Source organism: Scyliorhinus canicula, chromosome 2, assembly GCF_902713615.1.
Source record: "Scyliorhinus canicula chromosome 2, sScyCan1.1, whole genome shotgun sequence".
In the NCBI taxonomy this organism is placed as follows: Eukaryota; Metazoa; Chordata; class Chondrichthyes; order Carcharhiniformes; family Scyliorhinidae; genus Scyliorhinus; species Scyliorhinus canicula.
This window is the reverse complement of record NC_052147.1, coordinates 40366406-40388838: the sequence shown is the minus strand read 5'-3', so window position 1 is coordinate 40388838 and position 22433 is coordinate 40366406. Positions and strand designations below refer to the sequence as shown.

Here is a 22433-nt window from a genome sequence, read left to right as displayed (position 1 = left end):
AGTGCCTCTCTCCCCAGGTGCTATGCTTACCTTTGCGCCCAGAGGGATCCCCTCAACTGAATCTCGTCTTTCAAAACCTGTTGTAAACATCGGTGAGTTTTGGATATTCGGTGAGGAGGGATCACGTGACGGACGGTGGGTTGGCTAATGATGTTAAAATTTATTGAACTCTATTAAAAGAGGTTCTCACCTTTTGTGGGCGTGAATCTAGTGACGTCACCAGCGAGGGGCGTAGAAAATCGGGTAACAAGATCTCTCCAGAGAGAATCGTGTCTACCTGGTTGAAAATCGCCCATGTGTTTATTATTTCAGAAATCAGGTAGATAGCTGAAATTAACTACATATGCAAGGGATAGGAAGATTGGGTGGCGGATATGAATTTATTGGGTTAAAGGGTTATGAAGAACGGGCAATGGAGTTAAGGCCAGGATGAGATCAACCATGATCGAATGGCAGATCAGACTCGATGGGCCAGATGGCCTAATTCTGCTCCTATATCTTACGAATATCTGGATGGTATTATAACAGTCCTGGCACAGTTGCCGCAAGATATTGAGGGTAATATTGACTTTAATAATTTTAAACAACATTAATAGAAGTTAAAATTTAGAGATCTATTCAGCAAATTTGACACGCTTACATTAAAAAACTACCCCATTGTGTGTGATGAGTTGGGAAGTGCTGAAGTTGAGTGGTAGCAGCATACAAAGAACTGCTAGTGCATCATCTCTTTTTGGGTGAAGGAAGATAGGGAACTTAAGAGAAAGGGAATACATTAAATGTTTTAAACATGAGAATGACATTTTAAAATTTGAGATATTGGGGGTCTGGGTGCCAGTGAAGGTTGAAAGGAACTATCTGTGGGATAACAATCAAGAGGTTTGGTTGGGTTGAAGTTTACAGAGGGTGAAGTACACAAAGCTAGCTATAAGAGTTTTGGAATTGTTGAGTTTGGAGAATAAAGCATGGGGGTGCTGGTATTAGCAGTAGATGGACTGAGGTAAGCTCAAACCATGTAATGTTATGGAGGTGGAAGAAGGCAAAGCAGCAGATACTAGAATACAGATCAAGCTCACGTGAAGTAGATCACCAAAGAACAACATTTATTGAACTTCCAGGTCATTTAGTGGCTGATTTTGTCGTGTTAAGTTTGGGGCCTGTTTTTTTTTTTTTTGCTGGCATGGCGGGTAGCTCGAGTTGGGAAATAACCTGACTTTCCGGAGCCAAGTTGATAAAAGGGTGCCCTGAATATGGCTATCATCACTCTGGGGTGAAGAGTGGAGGGGAGGGCTTTAGGGTTAGTCGTGGCACGGGATAGAGTTGGCATCACGTCCACGGCAGCCATGGAGACGGGAGAATGCCAAGGCAGGCTGGTTGTAAGGCCTGCTTTGGTTCCCTGGGATATTATCGCAGTTATATTGTATGATTTTAGGCTACCTTTCCCTCTCCCTTTATATCCTTCATGCCAAATAGTACCTCTCCACCTATACCCCATGGCCCCTTATATCCCACATGTAAAGTCATGTAAACTCACCCAGTATCCGTGCTGGGCAGACCTTAAGAGCCATGTGGAGCTAAGATAAAATAAATCTTTTAACATCTAATACAGATTTCACTATACAGACTTGATAGTAAAAAAAAGCACATTTGTGAAAGCCCATTCAAAGTCTTTTTAAGTCTCAAGTACATAATTTCTTATTAAATAAACTTTATTCATATCCCACATTAAGGACAGCTAATTCTTTAATAGCCTCTTTAAGCTATCACTAAACCTATAAAATCAGAATCCCCTGTGGCAGTGATTGTAGATTTTGGAAATCACCTGAGCATTCATAAAGAATCCGTAGGAAATATGAATAAACAACTGGTAGAACAGATTTTTGTAAACACTCACTGACACCGATTGCCTATAAAAAATTTTTTTTAAAGGGCTGGGGATTTAAATAAATTCACATGACAGTGAAATAGCATTGCTCCACCCTTCAAGAGCATTTATGTCCACTCCATAAAATTGTGACTCCCATAATGTGGGACTCCTCATAAGACCCTTGCAACAGTAAAAATGGAATCTGGTTGGTCTGAGCAAAATGATAATACAGTAAGGTTACCAAATAATCATGACACCCTCTTCAGCTAAAGCAGAACATGGAGCGACATCGCTCTGGTACGTAGCAACATCATTAATACATTTTCCAAGCTAGGGTTACTTAACTTATTTATTTTCATCACATTACTTGTTTCCTACAACATGTACTATTATTTCCTAACGTTTGAGGGAAATATTAGCTCATTCTATATTATTCCAAAATTGCATTTCAATCAGCGCACAATAAACTTGTATAAGCTTTGAAAATCAAACATCCCAGAAGCAAATCCGTTAAGATTAGGTTTCCAACACATTTTGTGATTGGTTCTGTTGCTGTTTGCCACTTTATCCATTTATTGCTTACAAGTCAGCAACCTTTCCAATTCCTTCCTCACAACCGTAACACATGAGATCCTTTGCAATAGCAATTCAGATAATACATGTCCTGAGATATTGTGAGGTAATTACTTGCACTGAACTTCAAATCCATTTTCATCATTGATATTAGGCTTCCTATCAGATCAGCCAATGCTTCACAATGTCATAGCCTTGTTGTCATTTCAACAGTGCATAGTGCCCCGCCTGCTCTCTATGTCAAAATAATGCAAAGATATTAGGATCCAATTACTGTTTGTTATTGCATTAGGTAAGTGTGTTGCAATACTTCAGTGACCTCATTGACTTGAATATTTTTTCTTTCTTTCGTGGGATGTGGGTGTCGCTGGCAGGGGCTGCATTTGGTTCCCCCTTCTTAATATCCCTTGAGGAAATGGTAGCGAGATGCCTCCTTGAACTGCTGCAGTCCATTGGCCTTTGCCCTTCCAGGTGGTACAGGTCGTGGGTTTGGAAGGTTCTGTTGAAGGAGCCTTAGTTTGTTGCTGGAATGCATCTTGTTTATAATGCACATCGCTGCCAATGTTTGTTGGCGGTGGAGGCAGTGAATGTTTAAGTTGCTAGATAGCGCAAGGTCCTCTACCTGATTTACGTTCCATCCTCTACTCTTGGTAACAATGGCTATAACTTGGCTATGCTTCTACAAAAGGTGGTGTACCTTGATTAAACCAATAAGTATTTGCACATACTCACAAAACTGCTTACTTCGAAGCACTCAGAGGTGTTCACTCGGTGATCAATTCACCAACAAGGTCTGAGTACGCATCTTTGACCAAACCACTCTACCCACTTCAGCAATGATTTCTTGCATATGGACACTGATTGCTTCAGTGAAAGTTGCGAATATTATTTAAGACAATGCAATCATAAGTGAACATCCTCCGTTATCACCTTATGATGGAGGATCGGTCTTTCATTATACAGGCTGAGCATCCCTTATCCGAAATACCAAAATTCGAAAAGCTCTGAAATACGAACTTATTTTCGAGCGCCGGAGTGACATCAAGAGTGGGAAATCCCATAATGCTCTGGGAAGGATTCTGGGTGATGATAGGTCCCGACGTACCGCAGACGATTACAAGCCCTATGTGGGGCTATTTTGGCGGCAAAGCCTCATCATAGCCAAACGTTAGTGCATTAAATTATATTACTCACTGTGATTATCGTGTTGAAAATATTTTTTGGCGAGGGTGGCACAGTGGCGCAGTGGTTAGCACTGCTACCTCATGGCACCGAGAATCCGGGTTCGATCCCGGCCCCGGGTCACTGTCTGTGTAGAGTTTGCACATTCTCCCCGTGTCTGTGTGGGTCTCATCCCCAGAACCCAAAGATGTGCAGGGTAGGTGGATTGGCCGCGCTAAAATTGCCCCTTAATTGGAAAAAAGAAGAATTGGGTCCTTTAAATTTATTTAAAAAAATAAAATGTTTTTATGGTAAGCACAAAATTCGCCCCCTCAAACATTATATTCTGAAATCCGAAAAATTCCAAAATCCAATACACACTCGGCCCCAAGCATTTTGGATAAAGGATGCTTAACCTGTACTCTTTTGGTTCTGATGTGTGCCGTATAAAGTAATACCTGTTTTAGCCCATTTAATTTTTCCACAACTACATTACCAGCCTTTCCTATTGAAAGTCAGTGTGTTGAGTTACTTCTCCAGAAATGGCCACCATTGAAGGTCACGCTTCAGGTATCAGAACCAACTTGACTCCGCTTTATTATCCTTAACAGTTTTATCAAACTTCAAAACTGGGGGGTGGAGGTATGTTTATTATTCCTTAATGAGCAAAAAGGGGTGTGTCATTCTCACACTCTGAGACAAACACTTCTGCGTAGTTTTTTATCGCTGAATTATCCATCCAGAATTCCGTCATGTCCATAACACATAGTTCTTAATATTTCTTTGGCCTTGAGCTTCTCCTTTCACCTCATACTTTCAAATTACCACCACCATGAGACACAGTCAGACACATCGGGCCTCCATAAATCAACGCAAAAGAAGTCAAGAACTAGTACAAATAAAAAGTGATTGTATATTAAAAAGGTAAATAATCCGTTGGTTTACAATGGGATGCAGATTAAAAATGGGCTGCCTTGAACTGGCTGGTGTTGAATTTGCGAGTGTTGTTGGAGCCACACTAATCCAGGCAAACGGAGAATATTCCATCGCACTCCTGACTTGTGCCTCGTAGATGGTGGACAGGCTTTGAGGGGTCAGGAGGTCAGTTCCTGTTCTCAGGAATCCCAGCTCCTGGCCTGCTCTTGTAGCCACAGTATTTATATGGCTAGTCCGGTTCAGTTTCTCGTCAACGGTAACCCCTTCAAGACGTTTTTTTTTTAAAGTGTTTTTTTTATACCATCCTTAAATTTACAAAGCCAACGCGTAGAGTGAACAGGGAAAACCCTTTATCCATCTCATTGCCTGCTCCAAAAAGCAGTCAAGCCCGGGTCCCAGGCGCTATGCGGCAGCAGTGCTAACCACTGAGATTTCCACTAATCGTCTGCTGAAAGTATAGTGGGAGATCAGGAGGACATTCCTGGAAAATCAATCCTGTCGGGCTAGTTATAAATAATCAACATTTCATCAATTTTTTTCCTACTTTAGTTTTGGTGTGCTCAGTCATTTTTATTTTCTTTTTGCTAAGCAGTTTCAGCATGAAGCGCCACTAAGTATGGTGCAGCACAAACAGATGTGGAGCTGAATGTCCCCTGCTCCATCCGCCCAATCTGTTTCAACTCCAGCCTTCAAAACAAAATCTCGCCCACAGCATCAGCGTGGATTTTGCCAACTTCCAGGCAGCCTTTGTTCTTTGGCACTGTGCCCATTTGGAATTGCAGGCTGCACAAACACATTTCCCTCAGGAACTTTACAGCTGGAGAGAGAAATTAATGATCCCATCAGCCTGAGCTGGAGTAAAATGTAGTCAGGGCCGCTTTTAATCCTATCTGATTGCCAGGGCCAGGATGGGCAGGTGGTGGCTGGAATGGAATCATGACAAGGTACAAAGCAGTGGTCACGTCACTTCTTACTTGTGATAACATGATTGAGACTTTTTCTTGATTAAAGTGGCATTTTATTTAATTTACTTCTTTCTGCTACCATCATCTCAGACAGAAAGATGGTGAAACGTGTAACATTATGGAATTGTTATTGATTTGAGCCAGTGAGAGGAACTCCCTGCAGAAACGTAGATTGTCTAAATTTAAAATGCTCTTCTTGGTATATTTTAACACGCAATTACCCCCTCAATTGATCGCTTAATTTAAAACGTTATTTTTAGTTATCTAATAAGTGAAATAAAAGTCATAAATTTACATAGAAATGAAAATTCCTGTAAGACTGAATTATTCATCTAAATGAAACAGTGAAAAGCAGTCACTCAGACTTGAAACTCTTTTCAGAAACCAAAATTTTGTTCCTTTTATTGGATTGCACAAAAATTAAAAATGAGTGTACGTTTAAACTGCCACGGTTGCTCCATAAAGGTTATTAAAGATCACTATCTCACACCACTGCCAGGTTTGGTAATAAAACTGATTGTTTTTAAAGTAGACTAATTTTTCTTTTTCAGCAGTTGGTATCTGAGAACTTAACAGCGCTTTACATAAGTTGTCATAGCAACCAGATATTCATGCTCTACTTGCCAAAGCTGCTTGATATTTAAAAACGCAGCTCAATTTTTAGTTACATTTTCTTGTAGATGTCATGTGACAGACATGAAACAAGGTACGCGTTCATGAATATTGGATGTTACACACACACACTGATGTAAAATTTCCATTAGCTTTTGTTGAACTTTTAGCATTAACTACGACTTGAACTCTTGCACAGAATTTTAAGTGTTTGCCTTTTCGGTTGGTGTACTGTGAAGTTCCGGCTATATTTTTCAATCACCCATATCAATAATTGTAAACTTTGCATGTTAAAGCAAATACATAGGGTTATATGGGCAATACTGATCAGATACCTTAATGTAGGTGTCAGCTGATATTTTTCTCATTCTGCTGGGCTAAAAGAGTGTTGTTTACTGAACTAAATAGCCGCCAATTTACTGAGTATATAGGCCTGCGAGAACAAGAGCTAGCATGAATTAATCAGGATTTAATTGACTCAGCTGTGCCCACTCCATTTCGCTGTGCATCAAACCTTTATTATTTTTAGTATTCATGCTGCCGTGGAGTTGCAGTGGCAAACTGCTATTGTATTAGTTCAGACTCAACTGTGTGGTAAGAAGATTTTTTTGTGTCTGGTAACCAGGAGATGGTCCATTGTTGTGTCCGATAAAACGTTCAAATTGGCATGTGAACAACCGGCTATTTTTATTTCCAGGCTCTCTATAATACTCCATCAAAAAGAAGCCCAAAAGGGCACCTTGGAGTGTAATTGTTACAGTATGCCTATCATACATATTATTTTCCACCCTCAGAACTACAAGATGAAAATAATCATCTTGAAGAATGAGCTTCAGTAACATCTAAAATCCACTGCTTCATGAAATTCAGCAACTCTGGGCTGGATTTTCTGTTTGAACATAGAACATAGAACAAAGAACATACAGTGCAGAAGGATGCCATTCAGCCCATCGTGTCTGCACCGACCCACATTAAGCCCTCACTTCCACCCTATCCCTGTAACCCAATAGCCCCTCCTTTGTGAGACTATGGGCGGGATTCTCTGACGCTCCGCGCCGGAATCGTGCCCAGCACGGGGGCTGAGAATAGCCGTTCACGCCGGAAAACCGATGCAATGGAGCTTCCGCGATTCTTCGCGGAACCGCAGTCGCTCATGTGCAGTCATCGCAGCGCCGGTCGGGGGCCGTTGGAACAGGCCCCTGCAGCAATTCTCTGCGGTCGACCGGCCGAACTCACACCGGCGTGGTGTACATCTGGTACCACCCGGCGGGAGGTCGGATCCGCAACCGCAATGGCAGTCCTGATGGGGGGGTGAAGGGTATCAGACTCGGGGGAGGGGGGGGGGGGGGGCCTCAGCAGTGGCCTGACCCGCAATCGGGGGCCACCAATCGGTGAGCCATCGCAATCTGTGGGGCACTGACCTTATACCGCGTGGGCCGCCGCACGCATGCGCGGACCCGCTTGCGGCTGCCGTGCTCATGCGCGGCCGCGCTGTCTGGATAGCAGGGCCCTGCCAGCAGCTAGAGCTGCGAGATGCACACCCAGACTCTGCTAGCCCCCTGGAAAACAGAATCACCCCAGCGGACTTTCAAGGAAAACGTCCGGAGTGATTCTCACCCGTTTTCCGGCGGCCGTCGGGACTTTGTCCCCAAAAGGGAGAATCCTGGCCTATGTTCTCCCGCCGGAGCTGATTTGCACCAGTTTTACGATCCACTTGCGGTCGTAAAGCGGGAGACTATTCAGTTTTTCACACTATGCAAATTTATGTCTGCCGTGACATATGAGGGATTCTCAGGGAATCCCGTGGCTGATATCCTGAGTGGGCAGCCCGTTAGCAAGGTCCTGCAGCCGGCCAACCTCCCCACCCTCCCCTCCTGTGATTGGAATGCACTTAGTGCAGTTACATCACTTTATTGTTGGAGATAGTTGCTTTGCTCCACAAGGTGATAGGTGAAACATCTGAAATTTTCTGATGAGTGATAACAGGAGGGTTTTCTAGGAGGAATACACATTGGTGATAATTATGCTTCATGTCATTTGGTAATACCACATCAAAAGCTATAGTTCTTGCAGTTGTTGATGTTGATGCCAACACTCTATCGTTTCCTATTCTTGGGCAAATCAATTCATCAATATTTCTTCCTCATAATGCTGCTGATCCAGCATTTTGAAATATTCTTCTTGAAATTGACATATAAAAAATAATGTGTAACTTCCTTCCAATAACTCCCGCTGATGTTTGTACATGCAATGGCAAGAAGTGTTGTATGGTAATGCAAAATAAATATGGCCAACTTCAAATGAATAGCAGTAGGACCTTATGACACCTTCTTGAATTAAATTTTAAGTGTACACCCCTCTCAAGTGCCCTCATTGACGTAGGGAGGTAACGTGATACCCACCATTCCAAAACAGGCAAAGAAATACCCTACCTGTTGATGACATTGAAACCACTTTAAACCAATGGAAGTAGGCTCAATTCTGGGCAATGGTGTGAAACAGGAAATGCTTGATGAACTGCTGGTTACACACCTCTCTCAATAGTTAGATATACAATAGGCTGGGCAGCACAGTGGTGCAGTGGTTAGCACTGGGACTACCGCGCTGAGGACCCAGGTTCGAATCCCGGCCCTGGGTCACTGTCCGTGTGGAGTTTGCACATTCTCCCCATGTCTGCGTGGGTTTCACCCCCACAACCCAAAGATGTGCAGGTTAGGTGGATTGGCCATGCTAAATTGCCCCCTAATTTGGAAAAGAAAATTGGGTACTCTAAATTTATAAAACAAAAGATATATAATGGATAAGCTTAGATTGTCCGACTATGTGGAAAAATGGAAGTAAGGTGTGACTGATTGTCAAAGACTGCAGAGAGGTTGAGGAGAATGAAGAGAGATTATCCACCACAGTCACAATCACAGTGGTAGTGAGCTAAAAATCTGATAAGGCCCAATAAAGGGAGCAAGGATTGCAGCGCTCAATCAAAACCCACTCATTGAAAGTGATGCAGACTGCACACAAACATTGACCTGCCGTCTCATATGCATGACAGTGACATACCGTCAGTGCTAACCTTTCTGCTGAGGGAGCCCAAGGTCATGTGAGGCCATCACCTATTAAAGCTAGCCTGCACTTCAAAACACCAGCCTGCACCTCTTAAAAGGAAGGTGTATTCTGACTGCAGCGCCGGTTCAATACACTCGGAGCAAGAAGAAATCAGAGTAATGGTGCAGCAGGCCACCGAGAGGGGTGCTTTTTTCTCAGATGTCGCATTGGAAGACTTAATGCAGGCTGCTAAAAGGAGGAGAGGGGCGAGCTATCCATGTAGAGGGCCAGGGTGACCGCTAGATAGAGACTATGAAGGCAATGAGAGCAGTTAACTGCGGAAGTCAATGTCAGGAAACAAACCCTTAGGACCTGGATCCAGTGGCAGAAAAAGTCCAATGACCTCCCATGAGTGGTCAAGGTCAGTGAATGCATCTTAAGAAGCCATACTCCTGTAACTGCACCCAGAACGTCATGTGCTGCTCAATACACCACTTCCCCATCACTCATTCATCAACAAATCTAGCAATCTGCACCCATGCTTAATAATCATATGCTCAACCTCACCCACACACACACACACACACACAGAACAACATCACACACCCCATTCGTCACAGATAAGTGCTGCTGCAGATGAGGACTTTGATGGGGCAGTGAACATGGCTGAAGGGCAAGCATGGAAAAATGCCTGGCGCACTGGTAGGCCTGCCACTCTGTCAGTGTTCCTGATGTCGCCTTTCAGTCAGCCAGCCTGGCTTGTTGTCAGTTATGCCGAGGTGGTACATTCTAACGCTGGTTCCTGATGGTCCACAGCTGCTCAAGAACACCCTGCAAGGCCATACGCAGCGCCACTTACTGATAGCCGGCAGCCTTCTACCGACTATGCTGTGGCCACTGGGGGCGCACTGGGCAGGAGCATCAGGACAGGAAAAAACACAACCACAATACAAGCACTAAAGCAGGTTTGACCAACCTTTCCGCGTGAGGAGCCACATTGCAAAGATTTTCTCACTCAAGGGACTAATGAGCTAATTTTAGAAAGATTAAGCATGAAAAAAAAACTTGCTGAGCAAAAGAAAACAATGAATAATAAATAAAGATGAGTATTAGCATTAGAATGTAATAGAGAGAGAGGGTGTGTGTCTGGCTCTCTCCCAGTTTCAGGGCTGCACACTTACTCACCCTCACCGACTGAAAGAGTGGATGAGGGTGTATGATGTGTGTGTGGGTGGGGTGAGTGTTAAATCCAGGGTAAGCAGCCACGCATAAGCCATAGGTTAAAGTACAAAAAGGTTTATTATTACTTACAATCAAATCACCACTACACCTCACAGGGTCTCCTTGCAGGTCAGGGTTTCATACTAGAGGGTCGACACCTGTTAAGGTTCCTATCCCGTGACCTCCGCTGGGGTTATAACAGTGAGTAAGTGAGAACCCTGAGACTAGGAGTGAGCCAGATTAATGCACTCTCCCTTTCCCCCCTCACACTCTCTCCTCTCTGTCTTCCTCACACTCTTCCCCCCTGCCCTCTCACACTCTCTCCCCTTAGTGACTAATTAATTGAGCTTTCTATGGAGTATTTTGACGTGCTTTTGGATGAAGTTCATTTGGAATATCGCAGAGTCTTTTATTTCAGGATTGTGGTCAAATGGACATTCGTGGGTCAGTAACAGAGAGATGAGAAGGTGGGGAAGTTTTGAGCAACCAGGGCCTCGGGATTCATTCATGGGAACTAGAGCCTGATCATATGCTGGTTTAGCTCACTCGACCAGAGGGGCTGGTTTAGCTCACTCGGCTAAATCGTTGGCTTTTACAGCAGACCAAGCAGGCCAGCAGCACGGTTCGATTCCCGTACCAGCCTCCCCGGACAGGCGCCGGAATGTGGCGACTAGGGGCTTTTCACAGTAACTTCATTGAAGCCTACTTGTGACAATAAGTGATTTTCATTTCATATGCTCACGGACAGCCTATCCGGATTGTGGATGTGCTGGATCTGTTGTCTTCTCTGTTGCCTCTGCTCCATCTCCCATTGAGGCTGCAGCCCAGGGCAATGCAGCTGAAATGCTAAAACTGGGAGCAGTTGTTGTCCACAGAGGTCTTTCAGACGCACATGACCTCTTCCAAACACCCAGTACCGCTGACTTCACACAACTCATTCAACAACCACATTATAGGAAGGATGTGGAAGCTTTGGAAAGGGTTCAGAGGAGATTTACTAGGATGTTGCCTGGTATGGAGGGAAGGTCTTACGAGGAAAGGCTCAGGGAATTGAGGTTGTTTTCGTTAGAGAGGAGAAGGCTGAGAGGTGACTTAATAGAGGCATATAAGATAGTCAGAGGGTTAGATAGGGTGGACAGTGAGAGTCTTTTTCCTCAGATGGTAATGACCAACACGAGGGGACATAGCTTTAAATTGAGGGGTGATAGATATAGGACAGATGTCAGAGGCAGTTTCTTTACTCAGAGAGTAGTAGGGGTGTGGAACGCCCTGCCTGCAACAGTAGTAGACGCGCTAACTTTAAGGGCATTTAAGTGGTCACTGGATAGACATATGGATGAAAATGGAATAGTGTAGGTCAGATAGGCTTCAGATGGTTTCACAGGTCGGCGCAACATCGAGGGCAGAAGGGCCCGTACTGCGCTGTAGTGTTCTATGTTCTATGTTCTGGCCCTTCAACTAAGTCTGGGGGTGGAGGACGCAAATATACCTCATCTGCGAGGTGGATAGGAATGCCTTTTCACTGGTAGGAGATCTCACATTTTTAACAAAGTGTCAACAGCTTGGCGAGGTCCAAAATGTCACTTGGCGTTCCTAATCTGTGTTAGAAGCTGACTGGCACCATGATGTGCCCACTTTTCACACTTTGAGAGCATGCAGAGAATGCCTGCGCTGTCACCCTTCACAACATGGCAGCCGGTGTGGTCTCGTCAGAACTGGGTGAGAGTGGCCCCACTAGCCCTATTGCTTCTGTTTTAACCACTGCTCTCTTAACGCTGAAACCTGCGGCTGCACAAAACTGAATTTTGCAGCCAGCATCTTGCAGCTTTTCGATAATGTGGGATGTTGGAAAACTGTTTATATAGATCGGTCGGGGTTACAGTAAAGACCGACGTGGAAGTAAAATCCCAATTATAATGGCAGAGGTTAAAGTAACACATAGGAATTATACGCACAATCATAACTGGAGCTGTAGCAATTGGAACGCCACTCAATGGATCACCAGTAGTTGGATGTTTTACTCAAGGTTGCTGGATAAATTAATACATTTAATCAGCAGATTTTGCCTTTCTGACACAAAGCAAGGATTCCAAGTGCTAATTGCTGGCTACTTTTGATAAGATTACTGACTACACATCTGAAGAATCCTTAAGTGCTTTCCTGACATAGTCGCACGCTGGCCCAAATGAATTCATAATAGATTGAGTGGTTAACTGATCATAAAGCATCCATTAGTGATTTCTATAAAAAGAAATGGGGATTTTGCAGGCTTATGGTGCAGAATAATACTTCTGTAAATGTCTGCCAAATGATTTTAATATATGCATGTCAAGTGCAAGAGAAAGAAGGTCATTATAACATACAATTAACCATAATTGCAATAATGTAACACTTACAATGCAGAAGGAATACCTCTCTTTAATCTAGTGATGTTGCCTTTTAAGTGCATATGTCAATAAATCCATTGCTCCACGTGAATCAATGACTAAACATAAAATAAAAATGCGACATAATAGGAAAATCTGTATTTTGTCGCTCTAGGAGCCAATTTAATTGTATGAATACCACTCAATATTTAGTAAACAGATTATTCAGTGAGAAATTACATGATTCCTCCAACCGGTTTGCCACTGTTTATGCTGATACTACGACTGAAGGTTTAAAAAAAAAGCTTCTGTGACCTGGATTTTATCCTAATGCTTACAAAAGCAGCTTTATACGGTTTTTATGCTCTTCTGTTACCATGCTCACAGTTGGTGAAGGATCCTTTCAGCCTTCCGTGCCATTTTAGGGGTTATTTTAATACTCATCACTTGTTGGAAACCAGGCATTCATTGTACCTGCAACCGCTAGTGGGCTTGAGCCTTCCAATTTGAACGTCCGGCTATATCTCTCATCTTAGATCACTGAAATAACTAAAATGAATTCATTTTGTGTCAGCTCTGTAAAAGAGTCATATGGACTTGAAACATTGGGTGTGATTTAATGGAAAAAAAGCAGAGTCCCATTTAGGGAGCATTTAGCTGGGTGATTCTCAGCGTTTCAGCGCCGAGAACAACCCTGCTATTAAATGGGACTCTGCTTCTTTGTCGATCTATCAACCGCACCTCCCCCCCCCCCACCCATCCCTCCCCACAGAGGCCTCCGCGCCCCCTCTCAGTGCCCCAGCTTACCAATTAGAGAATCCTCGAGCCCCCGCTCCCCACCCCTGAAAGGCAGGGCACCCCCGGGTCTGATCTTGGCACAGGCAAGAGGCCATCTGGGCACCTTGGCGCTGCCAGCCTGGCATTTTGGCAGCACCCCTGCCAGCCTGGCAGTGCCACCTGGGCATCCTGGCACTGCCAGGGTGCCTGTGTGGCACTTCTATGGTGCCAAAGGGGGCATCAGGCTACCATCCTGCCTAGAACCCGACCACCCGGGGGTCCTCCAAATGCCTGGGGGACTCCCCAAGTACAATTACACCTGGTCCACATCTGTGGAGACCTATGCTAAAGGAGCCTGGTCAAGATCTCCGAGGCGAGGCCGTTCAATCTCATGCCTTGGGTGTGATGATAGATAATCTATCATCTGTATATAATATGAATAGATCTTCATCATCTGTATATGTGTATTGTAAGTTATATGTTTCAGCTTTGTAGTTTTAGCATCCGACCAGCGGGTGGTGCGCGTATGTAGGCTCATGACCCGGACGCACAATGTGGTCAGGCAGAAGGTTTTGGTGTGGAGTGTACAGCAGACGCATATGTGAGTAGCTCAGTAGTTAGTTCGTGTTAGTTAGTGTTAGACCGTTAGTTCCCATTGTTTCAATCTTAGACATTGTAATAACCCTTTAGAGTAGTAGTTAGCAATAAATAGTTTTTGTTAAAATCCAAATCTGATGTTCCTTATTAAGATGACCGAATCGTCATCCATCATCGGCATATCAAGAGAACATTACATGGTGCCCAGGAGTGGGTGTCGAGAGAGAACAATTAGGGACAGTTAGATACGGCGAGAAGACACAAGTAAACAAGCGGAAACTCTGAGAATATCGATTGCAAAATAACTTACTACCAGGATCGTCGAACCGCGTTGGAAGCATTGAAGACTCCCAGCCAACTGCTCATGACTGGTAATGTAGATGTGAACTGGCGTGCTTTCAAACAACAGCTCACTTTTTATGTGCAGGATCTTGATCTCCAAAAAGCTTCAGACGAGAGAAAGATAACCCTCTAAATGACAGTAGCCAGCCTCCAAGCAATTAATCTGGATAATACTTTTCAGTTTGCTTCGGAGGAAGCCAAGAAGACCTACTCAAAAATAATTGAGCAATTTGATAATTATTATCATCCGAAAAAGAACGAAACCTTCGAATGAGACGGCAAAAAGCGGGCAAAAACCTTTGACTATTTTGTCACGGACCTATGTCTCAAGGCACAATCCTGCAATTTTGCAGACCTTCATGATTCACTGATAAAAGACCAAATTGTATTTTCTCTGCAATGTGACAAATTACACTCGCGATTACTGCGGAAAAATGATTTAAAGCTAGCAGATGCCATAAAAAATGCAAGGCCAGTGAGATTGCACAAAAGTACTGAGATCCAGACAAGAGAAAGTGGTGGGAAAAAAGAGGGCGTGACGGACTCCATCTTTGCTGTGCCGCAGTGGGATCAGAAACATGGTTGGGTGGCGGTCATTTTGAGACATTTTCAGTGAACGCCATTTTGTGCCAGAGGTGAAGCAGAATGCACAGTCCAAGAAAATGCCCTGCGTTTGACACAACTTGTGCCAGATGTGCCAGAAAAAAACATTTTGCCCAGCAGTGCCTGTCGATTACAAGAACGCAACAACCGAAGAGTATTAATGTGATAACCGAGGCTAAATAAATTAGTGATTCGTCAATAATGCAAAGTGCAGCCTTGAACAAGCAAGTTGAGTTTGATGAGGCACCAGATGGACTGGAAGGCCCCCCGGGTGGTTGGGTTCTAGGCAGGGTGGTAGCCTGATGTCCCCTAGGCACCATAGAAGTGCCACACAGGCACCCTGGCATGCCCAGGTGGCATTGCCAGACTGGCAGGGTTGCTGCCAAAGTGCCAGGCTGGCAGCGCCAAGGTGCCCAGATAGCCTTTTTCGTAGACAGGATCAATGAAGGTGCTAAATACTGAAGCACAAAATTAGAAGGAGAAGTGCCAAACCACTTGGATAAGTCTCTAAAGACGTGCTTATTAGGTGAATTGGACATTCTGAATTCTCCCTCTTTGTACGCTAACAGGCGCCAGAGTGTTGCGCCTAGGAGATTTTCACAGTAACATCATTGCAGTGTTAATGTAAGCCTACTTGTGAGAATAATAAAAATTATTATAATAATAATAATTATTATTAATTGGACAATTCTGCTTATAATTAATCAAACCAGCACAAACATCAAACTGGACACAGGTGCTAGGGCAAATGTAATCAACGAAGCCGGCCTGCAGAAAATGTGGATTCAACCACGAATAAAGGATAACAATTGCAATCTCACCGACTACCACAGCGCACCATTCAAGGCGCTGGGGCCGTGTTACCTGCAAGTTGAAGTGAATGGACAATTAGTCACAGACAAACGACCACTGCTAGGCGCAGCAGCATGTGAGTCACTGCAGCTAGTGCAGCCATTATACAACACCAATGCCGACGAGACAGACACCAACAATACAGACACCAAAAATATAGGGTGGGATTCTCTGAACCCCCGCCGGGTGGGAGAATCGCGGGGGGTCGGTGTGAATCCCGCCCCCGCCGTCCTCCCAATACTCCCGCCCCCCAAAAACTGGCCCGGCGTGAGTCGCACCGCCCGCCTCGGAGAATGACGGGGTCCGGCGTGACTCAACGGGCCCCGGGGCTGTCCGGATTCTCTGGCCCACGATGTGCCGAAGTCCCGCCCATTCTATGCCGGTCCCGCCGGCGTAAATTGGAGTTGGTCCCTTACCGGCGGGACCTGGCGGCGCGGGCGGGCTCTGGGGTTCTTGGGGGGTCGAGGGGGGATCTGGTCCCAGGAGGTTCCCCACGGTGGCCTGGCCCATGTCAGGGCCCACCGATCCGCGGGCGGGCCTGTGCCATGGGGGCACTCTATTCCTTCCGCACCGGAGGCTGTGATCCTCTGCCATTCCCGGTGCGGAGGTGACTCCATGTGCGCGTGCGCGGGGATGACGCCAGCATGTGCTGCTGCTCCCATGCACGTGCCGACTCCTGCCGGCTGGCGGATGCCCTTAGGTGCCGGTTGGCATGGCGCCAAGCCCCTATCCCGCCAACCATTCCGGGGCGGGCCTAGCCCCTGAAGGTGCGGAGGATTCCGCACCTTTGGAGCGGCCCAACGCCAGAGTGCTTCATGCCATCCAATCCCGCTGGGACCCCCCCACCCCGCTGGGTATGGGTGAATCCCGCCCACAGACACCCAATATGTACCGAAGGTGCACACTGCAGCCATAGATGTAAAGTCAGCACAGACTCTGGGGTTAGAATCCAAGACTTAGGCTACTGCTCCGCACACAGTGCATCAAGAAAGCAGTTCTACTGAAAGCGTGGTGGACCTACAAGATACGGGTGCCTCGAGAGTGTGAAACAATGCATAGACGCCAAGTCGTATGTCAACAGAAACAAAGTCTTCAAAGCGAAGCCAGAGGCTGTTTCATTGGGTGTCTCTACAGGCTCTGGAGGCAAATGTCTCCTCAAAGAGCAACATGGCGGTGATGTTGACGGCTGCTCGTCAAACATTGGATGGAAACGTCCAGTCAGAACACTTGAAAACAAGAACGAACGGTCCGGTGACCAGGACAAACAAGGGTTTGAAAAGCACGGAAAGAAATCAAATATGCCGAGAAGCACTGATCCTGAGCGACCAACAGGAAACAACTGATGCAGTGTAGCATATGATGGGCTCGCGAAAGAAAATGAGGAGCTTTTGGAATTAAAACAGCACCAGGAGCTAAACGGGAAGGAACTGGAGAGGACACGAGCTGTGCGACGGGAGGAGAAGAGGGAACTAAAAACTCTGCTACTGGCCTCTCAGTGTCAATGAGCAGAAATAGTGCACCAGAAACAGCTCATTGAGGAGAATCGGCAACGCATAAACCAGCTGAACACAAAAATGAATTCCCTTCAGCACAGTATTGAGTCTCTAGAGGGAGAGAGAGAGAAGCCACATGAAAGGGAATTACCTTGAATTGGAGATCAAATTTACCCAGTCGATAAAGGCATTTGAAGCACGGGAAGGCAAAAACAGCAATGCTGTGTTGAAACTGTCGAGACTACAAACTGAGGTAGGTGAATTGCATCAGGAAATCAAGCAACTGAACATCCTGAAGGAAGATATGGAAACCTGCCTGCAAGAGAAACAGGCAGAGCTGCACGTGGTGACGGATAATCTCAGAGATACCAAAGAACAGCAGCTCAGTGCAAAGCGCAGCACACTCTAGCAAGTAGAGGACAAGCTGAAAGGGCAGTCTGACTATGAAGACAGTCATAAAGAGATGCGTATCCTGGAATCGATGGGAGGTGTTGCATCAGAAGGTTATGGATCACAGGCCACATCTAAAACTCTTGAGGCTATTCTGCTGGAGAAGAACGGCTCATTGCAGTCAGCAGATGAAACGCTGCGGATCACCAATAGTGACCTCGTGATCCCTCTCCAGCATTACATCCAGGACAGCAACTCCAGCTCAAAATCAAGCATATGCAAGATATAGAAACCACAAATCAGAAACTGTGTGACACACGCGAGGAATACAACAAGGAGTTTGTAGAAGTCAAGAATCAGGAAATAACAACAAAAGTACCTAAAGAAAAAATTCAAAGCGTATGAGCAGACTGATGAGACCATCAATTCACACGAGATGATGAGTAGAAGTGAGGTGCATATAGATATCAAGCCTGTCTTTGGAATAAAAACAGAAAAGAACAAGAGTTCTTCATGCTTCAGCGACAGATCTTTCAAGAAGCAAGAAGTCAATGGCTCTTCAAAAACAGAGCAAAGAAAACACAAAGTCAATGCATATTTCGATACGACAGACACAGGTAAAAGACCAATTCAGGCAACAAAAGTGGTTCGTCGGCAGAATCAGTCGGAAGCCTGATTGAACGAACCCATGAATAGTTGAATGAGCAGTATTACGTTACTATAATCAGTGTCGATGTGCATAGTTGAATGTATATGGTTATGATTTTAAATCATTTTGAAAAAAGGAAGATGTGATGATAGGTAGACTATCACCTGTATATAATATGATTAGATCTTCATCATCTGTATGTGTATTATAAGTTATATGTTTTACTGTTTTAGTTTTAGCATCCAATTAGTAGGTGGTGCGAGTATGTCGGCACGTGATCTGGATGAACCATGTGGTCAGGCAGGAGGTGTTGGCCCTCTGATTGGCTCTTTCTAGACCGGTTGTGATAACTTCAACTTCATCCATTTTGTCAGTTGATTCTGTATCATACTTCGCTTTTAAATCACATGGTTCAGCCCGAGTTGATTCCACAGCTGTCTGTAATACTTGAACCTCGTGATCAGCCTCCTCAAAGAACTCTTGTTCTTTTCTGTTTTTTACTCTAAAGACAGGCTTAATATCTATAGGAACCTCGATCTATATTTTTCTTGATGTGGAGATGCCGGCATTGGACTGGGGTGAGCACAGACAACCTCACGATGCTCCATTTCTCCAGCTTGTCCCACTGTGTCCCACAGCGAAGAATCACTGAAACGACTACACGATGAGATCAATAAATTCCATCCCACCATCAGACTCACCATGGACTATTCGCCAAATTCTGTAGCATTCTTGGACACACTCATCTCCATCAAGGACGGTCACCTTAGCACTTCGCTTTACCGCAAGCCCACAGACAACCTCACGATGCTCCACTTCTCCAGCTTTCACCCGAAACACATTAAAGAAGCCATCCCCTATGGACAAGCCCACTGTATACACAGGATCTGCTCAGACGAGGAGGAGCGTAAAAGACACCTACAGATGCTGAAAGATGCTCTCGTACGAACGGGATATCGCGCTCGACTTATCGATCGACAGTTCCAACGTGCCACAGCAAAAAACCGCACCGACCTCCTCAGAAGACACACACGGGACACCACTGACAGAGTACCCTTCGTCGTCCAGTACTTTCCTGGGGCGGAGAAACTACGACATCTTCTTCGCAGCCTTCAACACATCATCAATGAAGATGAACATCTTACCAAGGTCATCCCCACACCCCCACTACTGGCCTTCAAACAACCGCGCAACCTCAAACAAACCATTGTTTGCAGCAAATTACCCAGCCTTCAGAACAGCGACCACGACACCACACAACCCTGCCAGGGCAATCTCTGCAAGACATGCCAGATCATCGACTCGGATACCACCATTACACGTGGTAACACCACCCACCAGGTACGCGGCACATACTCGTGCGACTCAACCAATGTAGTCTACCTCTTACGCTGCAGGAAAGGATGTCCCGAAGCGTGGTACATTGGCGAGACCATGCAGACACTGCGACAACGAATGAACGGGCATCGTGCAACAATCACCAGGCAGGAATGTTCCCTTCCAGTCGGGGAACACTTCAGCAGTCAAGGGCATTCAGCCTCTGATCTCCGGGTAAGCGTTCTCCAAGGCGGTCTTCAGGACACGCGACAACGCAGAATTGCCGAGCAAAAACTTATAGCTAAGTTCCGCACGCATGAGTGCGGCCTCAACAGGGATCTTGGATTCATGTTGCATTACATCCACCCCCCACCATCAGGCCTGGACTTGCAAAACCCTACCACCTATTCGGGCTTGAGACAATTTACACCTCTTTAACCTGTGATTATCCCTCTCCCTGGATCTGCAATGATTTGATTACCTGCAAATGCCTGCATTCCAAGCATTGTCCAGCATCTCTGACTTTGTCTATATAAATGTTTCTGGAACATACCTCGCCATTCACCTGAGGAAGGAGCAGTACTCCGAAAACTCGTGTTTGAATCAAACCTGTTGGACTTTAACCTGGTGTTGTAAGACTTCTTACTATATTTTTCTTGAGTGTGAACTGGTCTAGTTGTGAGACCTGACTTGCTGAGGTTTCACCGAGTTTGGTTAGGTTTGCCTGCAACCTCTGTACATTTTCAGCTAACTGTATTATCTCGCGCTCGCTTGCTGCGAGTTCAACTTCCTGACTTGATCTTGTTAACACTTCGATAGCTTGTGAGTATAGCAGGCACATGTGTGAATAGCTCTGTGGTTTCTTAGTGTTAGTCAGTGTTAGGACGTTAGTTCCCACTGTTTCAATCTTCGACATTGTAATAACCCTTCAGAGTAGTAGTTAGCAACAAATAGTTCTTGTTTAAATCCAAGTCTGATGTTATTTGTGATCCATCATCGGCGTATCAAGACATTACATTGGGTAACTCTGGTGCAGACATATTCAAGTGAGGACGAGATCCAGATCGCGACGCCTCGCGACATCTTGTTAGATCCCGTGAGACATAACGAGTGCCGTAAATCCCATGAGACATCTCTCATGAAGTTTACCGGCCTTGTTGCGTCCCAAGTCGGACGCAGCGAGGTTGTTAGATCGGGCCCGTTAATTCTATCTCTCTCTCTCTCTACAGATATTTCCAGACCGGCTGAGTTTTTCCAAAATTTTCTGTTTTCATTTCAGATTTCCAACATCCGTGGTATTTTGTTTTCCTTTTCTGCTCGATTCATTTAACTTAAAGCTGGCTTCAAAATTGTCGTGCTCAACTGAATCCCTTCACCATCTGAATACCTTCATTAGACCAAACCTCAACCTTTTCAGAGGGTTGATTGACTGACAATTTCAGGAAAATCCTTTCAGAAAGGTTCTGTGGCTACTTTTAGGGTTTTTTTGGAACTCATGTTGTTGTGCTGAAACCTAAAATGGCAACAAAAGAGCGGTGGAGATGCTGTACTGTTCATCATGCAATACTAAACTAACCACAAACAGGAATAACAGCTGTGCTTGCTGTATGTAGCAGTGTAATAATAATAATCTTTCTTGGTCTCGCAGGTAGGCGTACATTAACACTGCAATTAAGTTACTGTGAAAATCCTCCAGTCGCCACACTACGACGCCTGTTCGGGTACATTGAGGGAGAATTCAGAATGTCCAATTCGCCTAATGAGCACGTCTTTCGGGACTTGTGGGAGGAAACCGAAGCACCCGGAGGAATCCCACACAGACACGGGGAGAATGTGCAGACTCCGCACAGACAGTGACCCAAACCGGGAATCAAACCCGGGTCCCTGGCACTGTAAAGCAACAGTGCTAACCACCATGCTACCGTGCCACCCATATTGTAAAGGCTTTCAAATAGCATCTCTAATTTTATTAGAATCAGTAATGTCAGCCAAACCTCACACTAACTTTCTAAAACAAAAGCAAAGTATTGTGAGCATTTTACTCTGCTCGCTTCTGGTAATAATTATTTAATTTCATCCCCTTTACCGTTTACTGTTAATTATTTCTGCATCCATTTTGTTTTTAGGATAATCGCTTTCCTTGCGTTCTGCGCTCATTTTGGAATAAGGAACAATTTTGAGAAAAATAAGCTGCCCTGTGATCGGTTGAAACTCAGCTCGCAATGGCCACTTTGCATCAATTGAGGGCCAGGACCATAATGATTCACAGACGCGTCCAGGTTAATCTTTGATCAAGATCACAGAAAGAGGGGACAGCTACTTAAAAACCGCATCAAATTTAACATCTTTAATTACAGTGAAAGGCTGTCAAAGTTAACTGCATTTTTACATCAAACATTAGAAAATACTCCAGTGGTATTAACGTACAACTAAAATATGCCTAATTAAACAATTGTTTGATGATTCCTTTCTCCAGTGTCTTTTTTCCCAAACCAGCTTTCTATTCTCACTTCAGAAAGGGATACAAAAAACATTCACGGCGCACGGAGTTTGGCGCAGATTTATACGTCCATCCACCCTTCATGTCCACAGCAGATCCAAATAGATCCTCAGCCATGAAACAAAAGGGAAAATGCTGGAAAATCTCAGCAAGTCTGGCAGCATCTGTAG

The 22433-nt window shown here is 44.9% G+C and overlaps 1 long non-coding RNA gene across 1 annotated transcript; it reads left to right on the top strand.

The window, feature by feature from the left end:
• The first annotated feature begins 5117 nt into the window (after positions 1-5117).
• Positions 5118-22226, top strand: LOC119952823. Its single transcript, XR_005457894.1, has 2 exons — positions 5118-5481; positions 21890-22226. It is a non-coding gene; the product is annotated as an uncharacterized LOC119952823 (long non-coding RNA).
• Positions 22227-22433: the final 207 nt, after the last annotated feature.